Source organism: Pinus tabuliformis, chromosome 5_1 (assembly GCF_031772625.1).
Source record: "Pinus tabuliformis cultivar Carrire ecotype Pingquan chromosome 5_1, CPIR1, whole genome shotgun sequence".
Taxonomy (NCBI): domain Eukaryota; kingdom Viridiplantae; phylum Streptophyta; class Pinopsida; order Pinales; family Pinaceae; genus Pinus; species Pinus tabuliformis.
Genome location: NC_142305.1, coordinates 727,009,792 through 727,022,501, shown reverse-complemented (window position 1 = coordinate 727,022,501; position 12,710 = coordinate 727,009,792).

Here is a 12,710-nt window from a genome sequence, read left to right as displayed (position 1 = left end):
CATGAAACAAAAGTGATGATAGGGATGGGGCATTGGTATTTTTCATTAATGTCTCACCTCTTCCACAATTCTGTGATGTTCCTTCCACTGTGAGGCCATTATTATTGTTGTTAATTTTTTTTGGATACATAGCCGCCCCTGGTCGACGGAGAAAGCTAAATTTATAGTTGAGAACTCGACCCAGGATTTTATGTATGAAACCATGATTGGAAGTGACCCCTCTTCTTATAAATAGGGGGTCGAAGCATTGGAAAAAGGTTTTGAAATCTAAAAGAAAGTCAAATATTTTTGTGAAAACTGCATCACATGGTCACATAGATCTTCCATAATATTATAGGAAAAGTGGTGATTCCTCCTTTGATGTATTACACTATGTTACTCTTTTTCATTCATCTTGTATGGTTTCCTCTTTGAATTCATGCGATAATAGATACTCTGATATTTTAGACTTGTCTACAAATTCAGCTATGTTAAAGTGTTAATGCATATGCCTCTGTGAGGGGTTGAAATTATATTTCCAAAACTGTATTGCGTGAGGCATATCATTCATTTCTTCTCTGTCCATTGTATCTTCATGTCAATGATATAGTTATATTTAATCTTATGGTTTCGTGCTCTATATTTTATATATAGAATTGTTACTTTGAGCTCTATATCCTGAGTTATCCCTCTTCTTTGTTTGCTCTAATTTATCTTATAAAGCTGATTAAATTGTAAGTTTTTGAAGTGCTTGGCCTTCACTATTTATGTTATATTTCTAGGAACTATGTGTGTATAGAAATGTTGAAACATACAGCTTGTATCTTGAATGAAAGAACCAACTCTCTGATATCTATGTATAGAATATGTGTGGTGTCTCCTCCTGCTCGAGAATCATTTCAGGCACAACAATTTAGATGTACCCAGGCAATGGTCTTGTAAGTAGTCCAAGGTTGTCTCTAGAAGAGTCAACATCTTCTGGCGCCATTTCCGAGGAACGTATTGAAGGATTTTTCCCCTAGGATATGAAAAATTAATCACCTTTCATGTAGGTGAGAGAAGTCTGTTCTGATTGCATTCAGATCAACTTGGTGACTCCACATCCCCCTCATTCTCATTCATCACCCTGGATTTTAGAAGGCCTCATACTCACTCAGACACCTCACAACAGAAATCCCCATTTGTTTCTAACTATGGTGAACAAAAACATGGTCAATCATGGTCACCATGGTCTCCCTGGTCAACCATGTCCATTTATTATTAACATATTTAACCAAAATATAAACCATGTTCAACATGATCAAACAATGGTTAACTAATGTCAAGCATAGCTAACAATATTCAACAGTACTTAACTATATTCATCCATAAGAAATCATGTAGACCATAGTCAATATTGGTCAACCTTAGCTATCCATCAACAACCACAGTTACCTTTGGTCAACAATAGTCACCATAATCAACGATAATCATTTGTGGTCAAGCATTATGCATCGTGGTTACAAATACTGAACCATGGTCAACCATATTTAACCATTGTTAAACATAGTCAATCATGGTTAACCATGAATGATGATGATCATCCATCATCAACCATGGTCAACCATAATCAGATATGGTCACCTTGGTTAATTGTGGTTGACATTATTTCACTATTGTTGAGCATAGTTGACTATGCTCAACCATGTTCACTATAGTCAACCTTGGTTGACCTTAATTAGCCATGATGAACCATGGTCAACAAATGACATCACATTGTGCTAAATAACACATGACATCACAATGTGAAGAATAATAATCATTGTTGTAATGCGTTAAATAATAAAGAACATCACAATGTGATGAAAAATAAATGTCATCACAATGTTATGCATAACAAATGATGTTATAATGTGATAAGAATCAAGTGTCACCACAATTGGATAAAAAATGATGTCGTAATTTGAAAAAAAACCATTGAGAACCGTGGTCAACGATGATCTTCCCTTAGTTGTCCAAGATCAAACATAGTCACCTATGGTCACATGTGGTTAAGCATATTCAATTATATATAACATGGTCAACATGAACAACATGGCCAATCATGTTCAACCAAGGTCAACCATGGTCAAACCAACGTTAATAATGGTCAACATAGTTGACTATGATTAATCATACTCAACCATGGTCAATTTCGCTAACATGGCTAGACATGGTCAACATGGGTATAGTCATTAATACAATCATTAAAGTCAACAACTTTAATTTAAATGGATATATATAATAAATTTAAAATTTAAAATAATTTCAATATTATTCTAAGTGTTTCAATATTTAATTTTTAGTACATCTTTTATAACTGTATTATAACTTAGTACTATAACTTTACTATTACTTTAACTTTATATTGTTTACAATATAGCTTCAATAATCATAATATTATTCGTTATGTGATAAACAATGAATGATATGAAATGTGTTGAAGATCAAATGGTATTTCAATACAACAAACAACAAGCATTGTCACAACATGACGAACAACAAAATGGCATCACAATGTGAGGAAAAAGGAAAAATGTTATGATGAACAACAAGAAATATCACGATGTGACATACAATAAAAATCATCACAATGTGATGAATAATAAATAATTTCACACTATGATGAATAACAAATGTTGTCATAACATGATAAATAATAAATGTTGCTGCAATATGACATAATCATTGTCATAATCTGATGAACAATAAATTTCTTTGTACAACAAATGACATCCCAATGTGGGAAACTATTAACTATTAACTATTTCAAATTAGTATATTAGTATATCTATCATATATTTAATAATTCAATGTAGCTATACTATTTACTCAATATAATCTTAATAATCTAATTTTCGTAATCTAATTCAACCTCAATATAATCTCATCAATCACTAAATTATATTTAATATTAAATAACTTTAATATATTTAATAACCTAAGATTACTTCAATAATAATTTGTATGCCTTCTTTAATTATTATTATTATCATCCAATTTTAAGGTCACACCCAAGAAAGACACCACTTTGGTGTATGAGACCCCGGGCCTTGTTTGTGGGACAAGAAACCCCCCTTCATGTAGTGCTTTGACTACTAAGTCTATGAAGACATACATACTCTACCCCCTTTGGTTTTGAACCTATGACCTCTTAGGAGGAAACACATGCTCTTGACAATTAAGCCCACTCAAGATATGGAGGATGGAGAATGTGTGGGCTAGGTTTTGGTCGTAGCATGGTGCCACTATTCGATTGGGTTTCTTCTTTGGTGCCCTTAGGGTCCTAGGTCAAGGGGAGCTAGAGACATGGTGTGATCGCAACTTTTGATGCCATCCTTTTTCATCTTTTCATGCATAGATTTTTATTGATTTTCATCATTTGGTGTCTAGGTAGAAAACTAATAAATGGGATTTTGACCATGTGGTTGACTTCTCAGTTATGGCTTTATTCAATATTTTACACTGTAATAAATATGGCATAAATGGATGGGTGTTTTCCAATGTCAGTGCTCATATCCTTTAGAGTGGGTGTGTTGGAGTTGCAGTTTTAGCATCCCATTTGGGAACACATGGTTACAACTATTTGTGCTTCCTCTCATTAGTGATTGTGCTTGAAGCTTTTTGTCTGAAAGGTCATTATGGCTGGAACGTAACTCCTTGGTCAAGTTGTAAGCCCCCACCCTTCCTTTTTGTTGTATTTTGTGAATTCTCTATTTCAGTTTTTTTGTGCCTAACATGTAGCTCCTATTTGAAGAAAATATAGATGCCTTCCTCTTTATATGTGTCCTTCTTTTCTTTTGGATGTGAGTTGTATGCAATGCAATTTGGGTGGGTTCAAATCCCTTTTCAAATCTATACCAAACATTCAAATGGGAAACCTCAACCATTTGGGTAAGGCGTTTAGACATGGTCCATAATATGAAATAAAGGAATAGGATTAAGTGGGGAATTCCTATCCTATTTCAAAGCTTGCAATATGAGGGATGGTGCTTCATAACTCCACCAAACGCAAACACTGTTACATACAAAGGAACTTAATTGTAGTCTTGAATATGGGTCTGCGGGGTGGAGCTAGAGTTCCCAGAATACCAAAATGAACAAGTACCTCTTTTAAGGATGTAGTACAAGAAAAATCTTAGAACCTAGAAGAAAATATTCAAAACAATCTAAGCCCATACATTATTGAACAAATGGAGCTTTCTCCTTCAATGGAAGTTAATCTTCCAAAGGAAAACACTCTTTTCACTACCCTATAATCAAATGTGATTATCTATATGTTTAATGGATTTTGGGGAAAACTAGAAGCATTACATCAATGGCTCTTTTCCTCTTAGAAAACCAACTTTTACCTTTATTTATGCTCCAGAGGATTGTTTATTGCCCAATTTGATACACATAAAGATTACGATTTTGTTTGAAATGAAGGGCCTTGTTTTTGGGGTAATGTTGTGCTCTTCACAACTCCATGGTTTCCATTTTTCAATGAAACAAACAGGGTGGTATAAAAAATGTTGGTATGGGTGAGAATTTGAAATATACCTCTTCCCTTTTGGCTCCATAAGTATTTAGAGGATGTTATAAAACACTCAAAAAATTCAGAAAGAGGGGCTTTGAAAGAACAAAGAAAGGTATTTTCACCTTTGGTAGAATATGTGTGGAGATCTCCCTTAGCAATTGTTCACCAAATCACAATATTTTAAAACACAAAGATCTTTAGCAGTCCCAATTTCCAGACTACAATAACATGATATTCATATGTACAAATTATTTCCAAATAGGACATTTATAAAGAGCATTCCCAGAGATAAAAAAGAACTCAAAAAAGAAAAATACACATAAGCCATGAGGATGGAAGTTTACAAATATACATCTATCTGATGAGGAATAAGGAGAAATGATGGAGAATCTAGACAAAGAAGGGGGCATTCAGGATAAAAATTCCACTACTACTCTTAATCATTTTGGGACATATTTAGTAGCGACCCGAGAATCATAATTTCACCAACAATTACTCACATGGAGGATCAATGGATCAATAATTAAAAAGCATTCCCCCACATAAAAATGTTAATATTTGGATAAAGAAAACCCTCCATAGACAATTATGGGTGATTTGGATTTGGTTACATAGGGCCCTAAGTCTTGAGAATGGTAGTAGGTCTAGAAACAAAAAAAAAAGATTCATGGGAAGACAAGTGATTTCTACATTGCTTGATCTTCCCCATTGTATTTTTATTATTCCTCTTCTTTCTTTTCTAGTTTCAGAATGTGCCAAACAACAAATCACATCACAATGGTTACTCATCCATAGTCAAACATGGTCAACTATGGTTATCTTTGATAAACCATAGTCACCATGATAAACCATGGACAAACATGGAAAACTTTAGTTACTATGGTAAACTCATGCCTAACCACACTCAACATGGTCAGCAATGATTAACCATGGTCATAATGCTTTAACATGGTCAACCTTAGTTAGCCATAGTTAACCATAATTAGCCATAGTTAACTATAGTTAAGAATTTTCAACCTTTCTCAACAAGAACATGGTCAACCACCATCACCATAGTCTCCATGGTCAACCATGTTCATCCATTATTAACATGTCAACCAAAATCTAAGCCATGTTGAACATGGTTAAACCATTGTCAAACAATGTCAGGCATATCAACCCATGTTTAATGTTTCTTAACCATAGTAAACCATAAGTAACTATAGACAACAATAACCAATTTTGTGCACCCATTGTAACCTTTTGGTTAACCATAGTCGCCATAGTTATCCATAATCATCCATGGTAATCCTTAGTCAATCATGGTTAGGAATATTCAACCATGGTCAACCATAGTTAATTATAGTCATTACCAACCATGTCCAACTATGGATGAACATGATCATCTATGACCAAAATAATCAATTGTAATCAAATATGGTTATCCTAGTAAACTGTGGTTAATAATAGGTCATTATGGTTGACTATGTTTGACCATATTTAGCCATGTCTAACTATGCTGACAATGAGCCACTATGGTCACCATGGTCAACCACAATCAACCATGGTTGACTAGGGTCACCATGGTTGGCCATATACAACCATGGTTACTCATTTATAGTCAACATAGGTCAATTATTGTTATCTTTGGTCGACCATAATCACCATAGTCAACCATGGTTAATCATGGAACACTTTAGTCACCCCATTCAACTCATGACTAACCATGCTCAACATGGCCAAAGATGATTAAACATGGTCATAATGTTTAAACAGGGTTAACCATGGTTGGCCATAGTCAACCATAGTTGGCAATGGCTAACCATAATTGATCATGGTTAACATCAATTAGCCATAGTTAACTTTAGTTAACAAGAACATGGTCAACCATGGTCAACCTCAATTAATCATAGTAAATATGGTGAACAAGAACATGGTCAATCACAATCACCATGGTCTCCATGGTCAACCATGTCCATTTATTATTAACATATTTAACAAAAATATAAACCATGTTCAACATGATTAAATAATGGTTAACCAATGTCAACAATAGCTAACAATGTTCAACATTACTTAACTATAGTCATCCACACGAAATCATGTATACCATAGTGACCATAATCAACCATAATCATCTCTCATCAAGCTTTATGCATCGTGGTTACAAATACTGAACATGGTCAACCATATTTAATCATTGTTAACCATAGTCAATCATGATTAACGATGAATGATGATGATCATCCATCATCAACCATGGTCAACCATAATCAAATATGATCACCTTGGTTAATTATGGTTGACAGTAGTTAACTATGGTTGAGCATAGTCGACTATGATCAACCATGTTCACTATTGTCAACAGTTGTCACCATGGGAAAATATGGTCACCATTGTTTGACATAGTCAACCATGGTTGATCATGGATAAATTTAGTTTCCATTATTAACCCATGACTAACCATGCTCGATATGTAAAATGGTGATCAACTATGGTCATAATGGTTGAACATGCTTAACCATGGTTGGCCATACTCAACCATAATTAGCTATGCTTAACTATAGCCAACCATGGTTGACCTTAATTAGGCATGATGAACCATGGTAAATAAATGACATCACATTGTGCTAAATAACACATGACATCACACTGTGAAGAATAATAAGCATTGTTGTAATGTGATTAATAATAAAGAACATCACAATGCGATGAACAATAAATGTCATCACAATGTTATGCATAAAAAATGACATTATAATGTGATAGGCATCAAGTGTCATCACAATTGGATAAAAAACAATGTCGTAATTTAAAAAAAAAACCATTGAGAACCATGGTCAACCATGATGTTCCCTTGGTTAGCCAAGCTCAAACATAGTCACCTATGGTCACATGTGGTTAAGCATATTCAATCATATATAACATGGTGAACATGATCAACATGGCCAACCATGTTCAACCAAGGTGAAAGGTGGTCAAACCATCCTCAATAATGGTCAACATGGTTGACTATGCTTAATCATGCTCAACCATGATCAATTTTGCTAAGATGGCTAGACATGGTGAACATGGGCATAGTCATTAATACAATCATTAAAGTAAATAACTTTCATTTCAATGGATGTATATAATAAATTTAAAATTTAAAATAATTTCAATATTATTATAAGTGGTTCAATACTTAATTTTTAATACAACTTTTATAATTGTATTACAATTTAGTACTATAACTTTAATATTACTTTAACTTTATATTGTTTACAATATAGCTTTAACAATCATAGTATTATTCGTTATGTGAAAAACAATGAATGATATGAAATGTGTTGAAGATCAAATGGTATTTCAATACAACAAACTAGAAGCATTGTCACAACATGACAAACAACAAAGTGGCATCACAATGTGAGGAAAAAGGAAAAATATTACGATGAACAACAAGCAATGTCACCATGTGACATACAATAAAAATCATCACAATGTGATGAACAATAAATAATTTCACACTATGATGAATAACAAATGTTGTCATAACATGAAAAATAATAAATGTCATGCATTGTGACAAACAATAATCATTTTCATAATCTGATGAACAATAAATTTCGTCATGATATGAAAAATAACAAATGACATCACAATGTGCCAAACAACAAATGACATCACAATGTTGAAAACAATAAATGTCTTCACAATATGATGAACAGTAAACATCATTACAATGTGATGAACAACAAACATCGTCATAATGTGGAAAACAACAAAATACATCACAATGTGATGGACATCAAATGTCATTTCAATTGGATAAAAATGATGATTTAATGCGACAAACAAAACCATTGACAACCATGCTCAACTAAGTCAATCATGATCTTTCCTTTATTGATTAAGGTCAAGCATGGTCAATCATGGTTGAGCACAATAAATAATAGAAAATAAGGTCAACCATGGTCAACATGGTCAAAATGATCAACCATATTCAAGAGATATCAAATATGGCCAAACCATAGTCAACATGGGCATCATGGTTAGCCATGATCAACCGCAGTCATCTGTAGATAAATGCTAACAATCCTAGTTTACCTTGTTCATCCATAGTCAACGATATGTTGACCATTATTAACCATGGTCAAATAATCCCTACCATGGTCAAACATGGTTAAGCCAACCCAACATGGTAAAAAATGGTCCCAAAAATCAGCCATAGTCAACATTTCTCAACCATGGTCAACCATGTTCATCTATGCTCAACCATATTCAACCATAGACAACATGGTCAACCATGCTCATCTATGGTCAACCATATTCAACCATAGAAAACATGGTCAACCATGCTCAATCATGGTTAGCATGGTCAAACTATGGCCAACCATTTTAATGGTCAACCATAACTTGGCCATATTTAACTATAGTCAACCATTTTCAAACATGGTTAAGCAAGCTTAACCATGGTCAACATGGTAAGCAAATTTATCCATGGCCAACCTTGTTCATTAATGTAAAATTAATGTAACACAAATACATTATTATATTAATGGTTGACCATGGGCTTCCTGGTCAACCTCATCAATCCTCTTCAACCATTAATGTAACATTAATAAAATGGTAATGTAACATTAATCTAATGTCAATCATGGTCAACCATGGTTGAAAAACATTAACAACAATGGCCAACATAAATGTAACATAAATACATTGTTACATTAATCATTGACTATGTTGAACCTTGTCAACAAAGTTTAACCATTATCAACCTTGTAAACTGATGAGCCTCGGTATTGCAACAAGAATGTTGCAACTCCCAAGGCTACCGACTTTAATTATCAACCCAGAGTTTGTACAAACATAAGAGGTGTCAGCACTATATGTGCAGCATACAATGTGTCCTTCCTTTTCTATCATGATGTAATGGACTGCATGTACTGATGTCAAATCCTAAACTAATTGCAGAAAATCAGATGTTCGAAATGGAACCTTAACCTGTTGCAAGAAAGAAAGTACAAGGAAATAGACGGAAATTCAATGTTAAATCACACCATTTCCTAATTAACTGCCAAGAAACTATGCTTTGTAATAATGCTAAGTTTCATGAACCAAATACTACTATCTAAGCATGGACATAAGAAGCATCAAACCTCACTAATGTGAAAATAAAGGGACTCAAATAAATTTGTTTTTATCGGTTTGTCTATTCATGTAAAATCAAGTATGCAAACTAATTGCTTTTGGTGATATGGTAGGTGAATTAAGGATGTTGGAGGTTTGATGGAAGGGTTATGAGATGGTTGGATGGTGTGGGAGACCCTTGGGAGGCTTTTGGTGACTTCCTAGAGGTTTTCTCTCAATTTTGCCTCAAAACAAGCCATTTCAGGAAAACCTAAAGGATGTACTAGAAACCTACAGGATGATCCTATAGGAATTACAGGAAACCTATAGGATACAACCGAGAGAAAAATGTGAGGTGTTGGAGGTGATGGGAGGCCTAGGAAAGGTGTGTGATGGGTGGAATGGAGTGGGAAAATTCTTAGGATCACTCAGAACTCAAAACCAAAGTCGGGAGATGGATGGATTCACTCAAAAAACTTGGAGAAGTTTCCTTGTGAAATGATGAAATTGGTGTGGGTTTAATGACCAAGAAAATCTAAATTGGATGGGACAATTTTTTTTATTAACTAGGATGTATTAGGTCCCTATTCCAAGTGGAATCACTCAAAAATACCTCTGTTAACCCATTCTAAAAAAATAAAAAAACATTACTAGTCGAAAATATAGAAATTCGAGAACTAGGGAGCTAGTAAATCTAAAAAATGCCTAACGAAATCAAGTGCAAATGCAATGGGGTGATTTTCCTTAGGAACTAAAATTATTTTGTGATCTAATGCAAGTGGAATCAAGTCGATTGAAGCTCGTTAGCATGCTCTAAAAAATAGCAGAAATTTATTGTTCTTTGCTAAAAAGGAGGTCCAACAATCTAGATTTTGGAATAAGAAGACTAATCCAAGAAACTCAATGATTACTATGAACTTCAAAAGATTTTCCAAGGATGAAATAATGCTTGTGATCCTAAAGAATAAATTACATCAACCATTTAACTCAATCGTACAACAAGAAATAATTAATACTAAATGCAGAAGTAGAAAGAAATAAAAACTAGAGATGCATGTGAATAAGCAATGAAAGTAAGGAAAATAAATGATACAAAAGGGCTCTAGAGCTCCTGGGATGGCCAATCCCAAGGAAACCCAGAGATCTATGGAGGAGAACAAGATTTAGAAGCTGAATATGACACCGATCTTCATTATTTTCATCAATAGAATTACATCCCTACAAGAAAATACAATGGAGCTATAAAATTACAAGCTCTCTCCACAATAACCCTGATGAAAATCTCTCCCTATAGGAAAATTCGACTTGGTACTTATACAAAATAATTAGTAATCATTCCCCATGAATGGAGGAAGATTTCCCCACCAAAATCTCTTGATTAGTGGATCTAGTCCCCAATATTAGGAATTTGCATTAAATGGCAAGGAACACATTCCTAGATTTTCTCAATCATTCCCTAGAGGAAAGTTTGACTTAGTACTTATACAAAATGATTAAGAATCATTACGCATGGATGGAGGAAGCTTTCCCCACCAAAATCCCTTGATTAGTGGATTTGCTCCCTTGATTGGTGGATCTACTCCCTTGATTAGTGGAACACATTCCTAGATTTTCTCAATCATTGGAGTTCCACAATTTGTGCCATAATTCCATAATATCTTGTTGACTTATATTTATTATCGATCCTCTAGTAGTAGGGAGCAAGTCCCTAAATTATCTCCTCCTCCAACTCTTCATAATCTACCCAATATTCTCATAATATTCCACAAAAAATAAATAATATTAAGCACAAATATTCAATTATTCATAAACCTTCCTAATGAATATATTGAAGTTAAAAATAAATTATCTAATGCAAAAAAATAGGTTTAATGTGCTGAAGGATGCTCATAGGCCTTAATTTATGTTTTAAATTAGAGGCATGGGGTTTAATTTATGTCTAATCATACCCCTCATACCCCTTTGCTGAAAGTGTTGCTCATCCTCTGAGCAACTTAGTGACCTCATTGTGCCTCATCCATGGCCCTTGTGGCCTCTTTCTTGTGCATTAAGAATCTTGGCTGTAAGCTCTGCAAGGACGAGACAAAGAACATATTTGTGCAAAGAAAAATCCTTGACTCTTGAGACCATTAGTTTGCCTTCTTCCCCTTATTCAAGATGGTTCTTGATTGTTTTTTCAGTTTGGCAATGTCTTCCACACCCTTATCAACATTATGCTACCTTGTTCCACCATTTATTTGCCTTAGGAATGCCTCCTGTAGTATTTCTAGGTCACTGTAATTCCTATAGGATCATCCTGTAGAAAACATAGTCCCTTTGTACACTGAAGTAAAGGAGTGGAAAAAATGACATAAATGGTGGAGGAATGAATGGTAATGAGTGGTAAGATAAAAATGTGAGTGACAGGGGTCTCTTTGTGATCCTTCTTTTCTCTTTGACAGTCCTTCTTACTAACCTGCAAATGGAAATTTCATGAAAATGGAGAGGATGCTCTCTTTGTTTTATTTTTTCAAGAATGAAATGGGATGGATGAATGATGAATAGATAGTGAATATGAAGTGGATGGAGGGTTTGGAGTGCTGTGGTGACCTTGGCCTTTGAAAAAAATTCTTCTTTTAACTATTGTCCTCATTCCTTGAAATAATCACCCTTCATAATTTGACTTTTCAACATTGCATGAGTGAAGGAGTGAGTTGCAATTGAAGGATGCTAAGACTGCTGACCAATCCTTAGCTTATAAAACCTCATCTCTCATGCATTGACAACAAATTTCTAACTATAATATGCTTAAGAGAAGAGGTCAAGAATATTGCATACCTGTACCTGCCGATGGTTGTTGGAGAGACATGCATGCTGCTGCTGAGTTGATGTTGATGTGCAGGTTTTGGATGGTGATGTTGATGATCTTGATGCTACTACTAAGCTATGGAGGAGATTCTTTGACCTTTGGATCTCCTTTAAAACTACTCACTGCCAATCCTACAGGTGTTGTTCTATATCTTGTAGGTTTACAGGACATCGATTTATTTTGTCCATATCTCCCAAACGGTAGACTGGATTGAGCTGAAACGTTTTGAGCTTGTTTCCAACATCATTATGTACA